The following is a 13,149-nucleotide window of genomic DNA, read 5'->3' as shown; positions in this document are numbered from 1 at the left end:
CAATAAATCCAGATGGGTTTGGGTTCAAGAGCTAACTGTAAGTAAACAGATAAACACATATATTAAATATTTTAAGAAAATTTAGTGGAAAATTCATTTTCCAAATTTGTATAACTTTGCAGTATTTTAAAAATATTTTAATTAATTTTAATAATAATTTTATTAATAAAATAAAGGGATTAAAAAAATAATTTTGAAATCTGAAAAACTATGAAGGGAGAAAGAAAAGGATACATGGTCTTACATTTTTTTTTGAAACTTTAAGGAAAAAGCCACCATAAAGTCAAAGGACAAACTGTAGGCTCAGATGAACATCTGCAGCACTTCTGAAAGATTATGACCCCTAATTCACCCAAAACTCATATAAATTGGTAATAAAATGTCAAAAGACAATAGGAATATGGGGAAAAATACGAACAGGCAGCTCACAGAAAAGGAAATAAAGTTTTAAATGGCACTAAGAAGTATTAACCAGAGACAGTCTAATTTAATTATTTAGAGAGTTCCTTGGTGGTCTAATGGTTAAGGTTTGGATCTTTCGCAGCTGTGGCTCAGGTTTGTTCCCTGGATGAGGAGCTAAGGTTCCACAAGCCACACAATGTGGCCAAAACAAAAAGAGTTAATCATTTATTCATCACACTGGCAACAATTAAAAAGACCAGTGCCATCTTGTGCTAGAGGGAATGCAGGGAAATGAGCACTTATTATACCTTGCTGGTAGGACTGTGAACTGTTGAAACCTCCAGGGAAAACTAATCTGGTAATGTTTATTAAAGTCCACAGAGTCAGCAACCCTGTTTTTTGCTTTAATCATTTAATACCATTAAATCCATTATGTAACTTTTATTTGTTTATTGAAGTATAGTTGATTTACAATGCTGTATTAGTTTCAGGTGTACAGGAAAGTGATTCAGTTTTGTACATATATACATATATATGTATTATTTTTCAGATTCTTTTCCCTTATGCTGCTGCTAAGTCACTTCAGTCGTGTCCGACTCTGTGTGACCCCATAGACAGCAGCCAACCAGGCTCCCCCGCCCCTGGGATTCTCCAGGCAAGAACACTGGAGTGGGTTGCCATTTCCTTCTTCAATGCATGAAAGTGAAAAAGTGAAAGTCAAGTCGCTCAGTCGTATCCGACTCTTCACGACCCCATGGACTGCAGCCTACCAGGTTCCTCCATCCATGGGACTTTCCAGGCAAGAGTACTGGAGTGGGGTGCCATTGCCTTCTCCATTTTCCCTTATAGGTTGTTGCAAAATATTGAACATAGTTCTCTATGCTATACAGTAAGCCTTGGTTGGTTATTTATTTTATACCTAGTAGTATGTTGGAGAAGGAAATGGCAACCCACTCTAACATTCTTGCCTGGGAAATCCCTTGGATAGAGGAGCCTGGTGGGCTACAGTCCTTGGGGTCGCAAAGAGTCGGACACAACCCAGTGACTAACACTGATGGAGAAGAAGGGGCTTCCCTGGTGGCCAAGATAGTAAAGAATCCACCAGCAATGTGGGTGACCTGGTTTCTATCCCTAGGTTGGGAAGACCCTCTGGAGGAGAGAATGACAACCCACTCCAGTATTCTTGCCTGGAGAATCCCCATAGACAGAGGAGCCTGGTAGGCTACAGTCCATGGGTTTGCAAAGAGTTGGACATGATTGAGCAACTAAACACACACACATAGGAGTGTGTATATGTTAATACTGAACTTCTAACTTATCCCTCCCCCTACTTTCCCCTTTGGTAACCATAAGTTTGTTTCCTATGTCTGTGAATCTATTTCTGTTCTGTTATATAAATTTATTTGCATAATTTTTCCACACACAAGTAATATCATACATTTGTCTTTCTCTGTTGGACTTACTTCACTTAGTATGATAATCTCTAGGTTGATCCATGTTGCTACAAATATCGTTATTTCATTTTTATGGCTGAATAATATTCCATTGTGTGTGTGTGTATGTGTGTGTGTGTGTATGATATCTTCTTTATCCACTCATCTGTCAATGGACTTTTAGGTTGCTTCCATGTCTTGGTCATTATAAATAGTACTTCAGTGAACATTGGGGTGCAATTTCAAATTATTATGGTTTCCTCTGGATACATGCCAAGGAGTGGGATTGCAGGATCACATGGTAGTCTGTTTTTAGATTTTTAAGGAACCTCCATACTGTTCTTCATAGTGACTGAACCAATTTACATTCCTACCAACAGTGTAAGAGGATTTCTTTTTCTTCACACCCTCTCTAGCATTTATTATTGTAGACTTTTTGATGATAGCTATTCTGACCTGTGTGAGGTGATAACTTATTGTAGTTTTGATTTGCACTTCTCTAGTAATTAGCAATGTTGAGCATCTTTTCATAACCTGCTATTTATCTGTAAGTCTTCTTTGAAGAAAGTCTGTTTAGATCTGCCCATTTTTTGATTGGGTTGTTGGTCTTTTTTATATTGAGCTGTATGAGCTGTTTATATTTTGAAAGTTAATCCCTTGTTGGTCACATGGTTTCAGCAACCCTACTTTAAGCTGTTCTTCCAGTGAGATATAAAAGTACTTAAGAATGTATGTCATACATACCTAAGAATGTATGACAGGGGTACTTATGGAAGCACTGTTTGCTGTGGCAAAATACTGGACAATGCACCAGAATCTGTCAATGATAAAATGGCCAAATAAACACCGTGCCTCCATGCTGTAGGATGTTATGTGACTATCACAAAGAAGTAAATTAGATTTACCAACATATTCACATGGAAAAATGTTACTGTATTAAGTGCAAAAGCAAGTTGTTTTCAAATGTACATACCATAATTGCATTTTTGTAGAAAAGTTGATAAGCAAATAAAACTCACGCCTATTCTGTGTTTATATTTACAACATCTTGGAGAAGCATGGCTTAACAGCATAAATTGCCTCAGGGAATAGGAATAATGGAGTGATTTTTAATTTATCGTTTCTGTACCTTGAGTTGTTTTGCTTTTTAGAAGAATCATGTTTTTGCTTTTTTAATTAAAAGCAATTGGTTAAAGGCAATTTTCAAGGGGAAAAAAAAGACAAAGTGCTTAAAACATTTTTGTGACTTACTGGGCTCTCAGGTTAAAGTCTTTTAATGGACTCACAAGGCCCGTGGGATCTGATGTCTGCATACAATAACAGCCTTTCCCCCCTTTATTTTGCTGTTTCTCCTCTGTTCCCCAACTGTGCAGGACCAGGAGCCTTCTTAGCAGTATTCTTCCCTCTCTGCATACATGGCTCTCACTTCCTATGGGAATCCCTGAGACTGGCTTAAGTACCCACCTAACTATTCCTATGGAGAAGGCAATGGCAACCCACTCCAGTACTCTTGCCTGGAAAATCCCATAGACGGAGGAGCCTGGTAGGCTGCAGTCCATGGGGTCTCAAAGAGTTGGACACAACTGAGCGACTTGACTTTCACTTTTCACTTTCATGCATTGGAGAAGGAAATGGCAACCCACTCCAGTATTCTTGCCTGGAGAATCCCAGGGTCTGGGGTTGCACAGAGTCGGACACGACTAAAGCGACTTAGCAGCAGCAGCAGCAGCAACTGTTCCTACAGCTCCTTGTGCCTATGTCCCTAATGGGATTGCTGTAATTGTCTGTTGGTTTAGTTTTATTCCCACTGGATGATAGGTACCATAAAGGGAGAAATAGCTTTTTTCACGGTGCCCTCTGTGCCTTGTCCAGCTCATTGTAGGTAATAAATACAACAAAAGTTTCCTGAATGAATAAAGGAAAGAAGAGCAAGATTAATGAATGAATGTCAAGCATTAGAGATGCTTGACAAAGAAGAAAACATAGTCTGTGCCCTCAAAATTGCATGGTGGAGAGATAGGTATGTAAACAGCACAGTTATAATAGAAAAGAATGATTATTGTTATAGGACAGAAGGACCATAAGTTACCTAAATTTGCCCAGAGAAAATCTGGAAGATTTCACCAGTGAGGAAACATTAAATTACAGATCTAAAGTGTAAATAGACATTTAGGAAAATAAGAGGATGGTGTGATTTTCCTGGCACAAGGACAAGCTCCGGCAAGGACATAAAAGAGCATAACATATTCTGAAAAACCTCAATAGGTTTAGCATTGCTTGAGTGTAAAGTTCAAGGTAGGGAAAAGAAGTATATGAAAGGTCATAAATGGAGGCAGTTTTATTGGAACCAAGTCATTAATGAAGGTCCCTGCTTGGCCATGACCATGACTTTAGAGATTACATGGGGAACTACTGAGGAAGACTTTAAGAAGGGGTATGATATGAGAGGAGAAGGCAATGGCACCCCACTTCAGTACTCTTGCCCGGAAAATCCCATGGATGGAGGAACCTGGTAGGCTGCAGTCCATGGGGTTGCTAAGAGTCAGACTCGACTGAGCGACTTCACTTTCACTTTTCACTTTCATGCATTGGAGGAGGAAATGGCAACCCATGCCAGTGTTCTTGCCTGGAGAATCCCAGGGACGGGGGAGCCTGGTGGGCTGCCGTGTATGGGGTTGCACAGAGTCGGACACGACTGAAGCAACTTAGCAGCAGCAGCATGATATGAGAAGTTTTAGATCATACTGATAAGATTTGAAGTTTGGAGCAGGAGATGATTATCAGATAAAGGGAGACTGGCCAAGAATGCAACAGAAAGGAGGTTATTACAACCTTCTGAAAGTGAAAGTCACTCAGTTATGTCCAACTCTTTGAGACCCCATGGACTATACCAGTCCATGGAATTCTCCAGGCCAGAATACTGGAGTGGATAGCCTTTCCCTTCCCCAGGGGATCTTCCCAACCCAGGGATCAAACCCAGGCCTCCCATATTGCAGGTGGATTCTTTACCAGCTGAACCACAAGGGAAGCCCAAGAATACTGGAGTGGGTAGCCTATCCCTTCTCCAGCGGATTTTTCAACCTAGGAATTGAACCGAGGCCTCCTGCATTGCAGGCAGATTCTTTACCAACTGAGCTATGAGAGAAGCCCACTACAACCTTCTACTAGAGAAGTAATCTGGGCTGAACCATAGCCAAGACTAGGCTTCAAATAGGGAGGATTGGTGAAGTACTCCCACTACAACCTTCTACTAGAGAAGTAATCTGGGCTGAACCATAGCCAAGACTAGGCTTCAAATAGGGAGGATTGGTGAAGTACTAAGGAGGTCAAGTGCTTGATGGGCTAGAGTAGCCAAAAGTCCAAATGATGCCTCAAATTTCTGATTTGGCAACTTCAGAAGTATTACAATAAGAAACATCAGAGTAGATGCAAATGTAAGAAAGGTAGAAAACAAATTCAGTCTGCCCCGCATGGAGAGTATTCATCTCCTAGGGCTTAAGTTCTAAAAACTGCATGGCTCAAATCAATAGGAATTTATTTTCTTACAGTTCTGGAGGCTGGAAGGCCAAAATCAAGATGTCAGCAAGGCCATGCTCCCTCTGAAGGCTGTAGCAGAGAATTTTTCTTTTCTTGCCTCTTCCTAGCTTCCTGGTGGTTTCTCTCAATCTTCACTGTTACTGGGCTTTGAGCTCCAGTCTCTGCCTCTGCCATCCATGAACTTCTCCCTGTGTGTCTCTATTTCCATACAGCACTTTCCTTTTATTGTAAAGATTGGCCATATTGATTAGGATCCACCCTGCCAGCCTTGTATTAACTTGATTATACCTGCAAAGACCCTATTTCCAAATAAGGTCACATAGAGATATGGGGAGTTAGGATTTCAATATATATTTGGGGGAGATGACATTCAACCCATTACACTGAGTTTAAAGGGTGGTGGGACTTTTGGTGGCAGTATCCAGAGGCCTCTAGATAGATGGTTTAGGGCAGAGGCCTGGGTTACATATCTTTAATTAGAATCTGGTGGTTCAGATGGTAAGGACTCTGCCCACAGTGTGGGAGACCTGAGTGCGATCCCTGGGTTGGGAAGACCCCTGGAGGAGGGCATGGCAACCCACTCCAGTATTCTTGCCTGGAGAATTACATGGACAGCGAAGCCTGGTGGGATACAGTCCATACAGTCACAAAGAGTTGGACATAACTGAGCAACTAAGCACACACACCAGCAAACTGACTACAGGAGTGATCACAGCAAATACATAAGTGGCCTGGGAAAGGGAATCCTGGGGAAGGTTATGGAGCTGCAAGGGCCAGAGGATCCCATGCAAGACATGAATGAGAGGGGCCACAGGATGGACATCTTCAGGGACTCCTGTGGATATGGCTGTGACAGGGCAGGCATGTGTCCATCCTTTGCTAATTGTCACCCACCAGAGCACTGGACTATTTCCTGTAGCCTGGCTCTTTCATGCTCGATCTCTTCCCCCTGCTTGACATAGCTTTTCTCTCTTATTTAGGAAGCATTTGAGCCCTGCAGCCACCTTCCAAAAGTGTCAGTGGTGATGTTTTCAGGTCAACTGCCTTGCTAAACTCAGCACCATAGTACAGCATTGGTAAAATAAACAAGGGCAGCTTGTTTGTGTTTTGCATTCCTTCAGAAATAAGCTGAACGTTTTATAATAAAACTGAGGAATTACACTTTACTGTATCACCAAAATATTCCCATATGGCCATAAAAGGATTGTCAGAGTGTATCTAGCCTTTCCCTTTCAAATCATGAGCCTCTATTCCTGCTGCTGCTACTGCTGCTAAGTCACTTGGCTGCAAAGCCAGATTTCAGTTATCAGAGAAAGTTGCCAATTCTAGAAAGTAGGACTGAAGGTCAGAGAGGACCAGAATAACTCAGCCAAAGGCATTTGAAAAGCATTCCTTTCAAATGTGGTAGTATGTGCTTTCTGTTAGGGCAGAGTCCTTGACTGTTCACTGCTATAGCTAGCACCTGGTAGGCTCATGGGAGATACTTGAGACACTCAAGAAATACCTCCAGGCTCTGGGCGGCCCAGGATGTGAGATGACTGTCAACACTGGGATCAGTAAATGGCGGCCCAGCAGTGTTCAGCTAAAGTGGAATTCCCACCTCCATACTGAGTGAGATGCTTGTAGCACTCTTCTTTTCCTTTCTGGGGAGGCCAGTTAACAGTGCTCAGGCTAACTGCGGGTTGGCAGTTCTTAGCCAAATCTTCCTTGCTCCAGCAAGATTCATTTTCTCTACTCTGAAAACCATTGCATTTTGACAATAAAAATAATGACTAGTATTTATTGAGTGCCTGCTATAGATCAGGCTCTGCACTATGTGCTTTATATGTATTGTCTCAAGTAACCCTTGCAACACTCTATGCGGTAGTGGAGTAGGTGCTTTTTTGTTTGTTTGTTTGAAGAAAAGTAAGCTTTTATTTTGTTGTTTCACAAATAAAGTGGGATGAGCTTGTTGCTTTCTTGGTGATCATTCAAAGAAACCAAGTGCAAGTGTTATTATATCACCATTTGAAAACAAAAATGAAATTTAAATTATGAAGTCACTTTATTCAAGTTCTCACACCTAGAATGTGGTGTTAGGCATGTCTGAATCCAGACTCTCTGGAAATATCATCCCATTCTTGAAGCCCTTCATCATACACATAAGTTTTATCAATCTCTTATTGATATTTCTTGTATACTCATAGCAAGTTTAGCCCAAGAGATGTGGCAAGAATGATGTGGACAGTTAGGAAGCCTTCAGGGAGGCTCCTGTCAAATTCTAGGAATTAGAATACAACTTTAGCTTTGGGGAGAAAAATAGCGGTGAATTTAATAAGAAATGCAAAGAACATAGAAAACCCTAAAGACTCCACCAGAAAATTACTAGAACTAATCAATGAATATAGTAAAGTTGCAGGATATAAAATCAACACACAGAAATCCCTTGCATTCCTATACACTAATAATGAGAAAACAGAAAGAGAAATTAAGGAAACAATTCCATTCACCATTGCAACAAAAAGAATAAAATACTTAGGAACATATCTACCTAAAGAAACTAAAGACCTATTTATAGAAAACTATAAAACACTGGTGAAAGAAATCAAAGAGGACACTAATAGATGGAGAAATATACCATGTTCATGGATTGGAAGAATCAATATAGTGAAAATGAGTATACTACCCAAAGCAATTTATAGATTCAATGCAATCCCTATCAAGCTACCAACGGTATTCTTCACAGAGCTACAACAAATAATTTCACAATTTGTATGGAAATACAAAAAAACCTTGAATAGCCAAAGCAATCTTGAGAAAGAAAAATGGAACTGGAGGAATCAACCTGCCTGACTTCAGGCTCTACTACAAAGCCACAGTCATCAAGACAATATGGTACGGGCACAAAGACAGAAATATAGATCAATGGAACAAAACAGAAAGCTCAGAGATAAATCCACGCACATATGGACACCTTATCTTTGACAAAGGAGGCAAGAATATACAATGGATTAAAGACAATCTCTTTAACAAGTGGTGCTGGGAAAACTGGTCAAACACTTGTAAAAGAATGAAACTAGAACATTTTCTAACACCATACACAAAAATAAACTCAAAATGTATTAAAGATCTAAACGTAAGACCAGAAACTATAAAACTCCTAGAGGAGAACATGGGCAAAACACTCTCCGACATACATCACAGCAGGATCCTCTATGACTCACCTCCAAGAATATTGGAAATAAAAACGAAAATAAATGGGACCTAATTAAAGTTAAAAGCTTCTGCACAACAAAGGAAACTATAAGCAAGGTGAAAAGACAGCCTTCAGAATGGGAGAAAATAATAGCAAATGAAGCAACTGACAAACAACTAATCTCAAAGATATACAAGCAACTCCTACAGCTCAATTCCAGAAAAATAAACGACCCAATCAAAAAATGGGTCAAAGAACTAAATAGACATTTCTCCAAAGAAGACATCCAGATGGCTAACAAACACATGAAAAGATGCTCAACATCACTCATCATCAGAGAAATGCAAATCAAAACCACTATGAGGTACCATTTCACGCCAGTCAGAATGGCTGCAATCCAAAAGTCTACAAGCAATAAATGCTGGAGAGGGTGTGGAGAAATGGGAACCCTCTTACACTGTTGGTGGGAATGCAAACTAGTACAGCTACTATGGAGAACAGTGTGGAGATTCCTTAAAAAACTGGAATAGAACCGCCATATGACCCAGCAATCCCACTGCTGGGCATACACACTGAGGAAACCAGAATTGAAAGAGACACGTGTACCCCAATGTTCATCGCAGCACTGTTTATAATAGCCAGGACATGGAAGCAACCTAGATGTCCATCAGCAAATGAATGGACAAGAAAGCAGTGGTACATATACACAATGGAGTATTACTCAGCCATTAAAAAGAATACAGTTGAATCAGTTCTAATGAGGTGGATGAAACTGGAGCCTATTATACAGGGTGAAGTAAGCCAGAAAGCAAAACACCAATACAGTATACTGATGCATATATATGGAATTTAGAAAGATGGTAACAATAACCCTGTATACGAGACAGCAAAAGAGACACAGATGTATAGAACAGTCTTTTGGACTCTGTGGGAGAGGGAGAGGGTGGATTAATTTGGGAGAATGGCATTGAAACATGTATAATATCATATATGAAACGAGTCGCCAGTCCAGGTTTGATGCACAATACTGGATTCTTGGGGCTGGTGCACTGGGACGACCCAGAGGGATGGTATGGGGAGGGAGGAGGGAGGAGGGTTCAGGATGGGGAACACATGTATACCTGTGGTGGATTCATTTTGGTATATGGCAAAACCAATACAATACTGTAAAGTTAAAAAAATAAAATAAAATAAGAAATGCAAAGGAGCCTAGGTGCCAAGAGTCATAACTGCCTTGTAAGTTCTACATGTCTTTTGGGCTGAGTTCAGCTGTACAGGCCTACAAAGGGCATGGACTCACAGTCTGAGCTCCTTTTGTCAATTAGTGAATTAAGCATTAGAAGCAGTGATTCATAGCCTCTGGGGATTGACAGGGCCCCCAAAGATAATCCAATTTGACTCTTCGATTTCACAGGTGAGAAACCTGAGGTTCAAAATGCAGAGCAAGGACTGTGGAAGTGACTTCTTTACCACTGGCACCACCGAGGAAGCCCCATGGCAGATTTAAGATGGCTACAAATTCTTTGACACTTTTCCTACTGTGAGTGAGAACTATGTTCCTCCCCATGAATCTAGAGAGTCTCTATGACTGCCTAGCTGATAGAAAGCTGCCTAAGTGACACTGTGCCAGTTTCTGGACCTAGGCCTTAAGAGACTAGCAGCTTCCACTTCCTGCTATGTGAACATGGATTCTTCAAATACAAATGCCATGCTGTAAAGAGGCCTAAATAGCCCCATAGAGAAACATATAAAGAGGAATTGAGGTCCCTGAAGTCAACAGTCCTTGATGACAGCGAGGATGTTGTGGCTAATTTGGAAATGTAGCCTCTAGCTCGAGTCAAGTGCCTCCTGCTGAAAACTCATGGAACAAGAACAGCCATTTCTGTGAAGCCCTTCCCCAAATGCCAATTTATAAGCAAATTAAGTGCTATTTAAGGCACTGAGTTTTGGAATGGTTTGCTGTGCAGCAATAGATAATCAGAATAAGGTGTTCTGACCCTCAATCAGTGTTTATTTCACTCTAGTGCACTAATGCTTTGGGTCTCCCTTTGGGTCATGCAGCCCACTCACCAGTCTCAGTGGTCTGTGAAGCTGGAAAAACTGGTTTATTACCCTGTATGAGGACTGCTGAATGAGTGCAGGTCTTCAGCAAAAGTCACCAAACCTAAGGATCATAAGAATCCCTGGGGTCTGGGGCTTAAGTATACAGATTATTGAGGCTCATCCCAGTCATATATTGAATCATAATCCTTAAATGTGTGACATTTCTATTTTTTAAAGCTTCCCCAAGTGATTCTGATGATCAGTCAGCTTTGGGAACCACCAATTAAGATTTGTTGTTGTTCAGTCACTAAGTCATGTCTGACTATTGGTGACCCCAAGGCATGCCAGGCACCTCTGTCCTCCACTATCACCCAGAGTTTGCTCAAATTCATGTCACTGAGTCGCTAATGCTATCTAACCATCACATCTTCTGCCACCCTCTTCTCTTTTTGCCTTCAAATTTCCCAGCATTGGGATCTTTTCCAATGAGTCAACTCTTTGCATCAGGTGGTCAGCATCAGTCCCTCCAATGAATTTTCAGGACTGATTTCCTTTAGGATTGACTGGTTTGATCTCCTTGCAGTCCAAGGGACTCAGAAGAATCTTCTCCAATACCAGAGTTCAAAAGCATCAATTCTTTAGTACTCAGCTTTCTTTATGGTCCAACTTTAACATCCATATATGACTACTGGAAAAACTGCAGTTTGACTATACGGATCCTGGTCAGCAAAGTGATGTCTCTGCTTATAATATGCTCTCTATGTTTGTTATCGCTTTCCTTCCAAGACGACTTACGTTGTGGCTCAGCTTGTAAAGAATCCACCTGCAATGCAGGAGACCTGTGTTCGATCCCTGGGTTGGGAAGATCCTTTGGAGAATGAAAAGGCTACCCTCTCCAGCATTCAGGTCTGGAGAACTCCATGGACTATATAGTCCATGGGGTCCCAAAGAGTCACATGACTGAGCGACTTTCACTTTACTTCACTTCCTTCCAAGGAGCAGACTTCTTTTAATTGCATGGCTACAGTCACCATCTGCAGTGATTTTGGAGCCCAAGATATAAAATTGTCACTGCTTCTACTTTTTCTCCATTTGCCATGAAGTGATGGGACCAGATGCCATGGTCTTAGTTTTATGAATGTTTTAAATTACCTTTTTCTCTCTCCACTTTCACCCTCATCAAGAGGCTCTTTAGTTCTTCTTCACTTTCTACCATTAGAGTGGTATCATCTGCATATCTGAGGCAGTTGATATTTCTTCTGCAGTCTTTATTCCAGTTTCATCCAGCCCAGAATTTCGCATGATGTACTCTGCATATAAGTTATATAAGCAGGGTGACAGTATACAGTCTTGACGTACTCTTTTCCCAGTTTTGAACCTGTCAGTTGTTCTATATATGGTTCTAACTGTTCTTTGACCCACATACAGGTTTCTCAGAAGACAGATAAGGTGGTCTGGTATTCTCATCTCTTTAAGAATTTTCCACACTTTGTTGTGATTCATAGAATTAAAGGCTTTCACGTAGTCAGTGATGCAGACATGGACATTTTTCTTGAATTCCCTTGCTTTCTCTATGAGGCAAGATGCTGGCAATTTGATCTCTGGTTCCTCTACCTTTTCAAAATCCATCTTGTACATCTGGAAATTCTGGATTCACATACTGTTGAAGTCTGGCTTGGAGAATTTTCAGCATAACCTTACTGGCATGAAAAATGAACACAATTGTACAATAGTTTGAAAATTCTTTGGCACTGCCCATATTTGAGATTGGAATGAAAACTGACCTTTTCCATTGCTGAGGCTGCTGCTGAGTTTTTCAAATTTGCTGGTATATTGAGTACAGTATTTTAACAGCATCATCTTTCAGGAGTTGAAATAGCTCATCTGGAATTCCATTACCTCCACTAGCTTTGTTTTGGTTATGCTTCTTATTGCCTGCTTGATTTCACACTCCACTCACTAAATGAATGACCACCCCATCATGGTTATCTGGGTCATTAAGACCTTTTCTGTATGGTTCTTCTGTGTATTCTTGCAACCTCTTCTTAATCTCTTCTGCTTCTGTTAGAGCCTTACCATTTCTAGCCTTTATTGTGTCCATCATTGCATGAAATGTTACCTTGATAGCTCTAATTTTCCTGAAGAGAGATCTCTGTCTTTCCCATTCTATTGTTTTCCTCTACTTCTTTGCATTGTTCATTGAAGAAGGCCTTATTTCTCCTTGCTGTTCTCTGGATCTCTGCATTCAGTTGGATATATCTTTCACTTTCTCCCTCGCATTTTACTTCTCTTCTTTCCTCAGCTTTTTGTAAATCCTCCTCAGACAACCACTTTACCTTCTTGCATTTCTTTTTCTTTGGGATGGTTTTAGTCTCTGCCTCCTGTGCAATGTTAGAACCTCTGTCTACAGTTCTTCAGGCACTCTGTCTATCAGATCTAATTCCTTGAATCTGTTTGTCACCTCCACTGTATAATCATAAGAGATTTGATTTAGGACAGACCTGAATGACCTAGTGGTCTTCCCTGCTTTCTTCGATTTAAGCCTGAATTTGGCAATAA

The sequence above is a fragment of the Bos mutus genome, chromosome 11 (assembly GCF_027580195.1).
Source record: "Bos mutus isolate GX-2022 chromosome 11, NWIPB_WYAK_1.1, whole genome shotgun sequence".
NCBI lineage: Eukaryota > Metazoa > Chordata > Mammalia > Artiodactyla > Bovidae > Bos > Bos mutus.
This window is presented reverse-complemented; position numbering follows the sequence as displayed.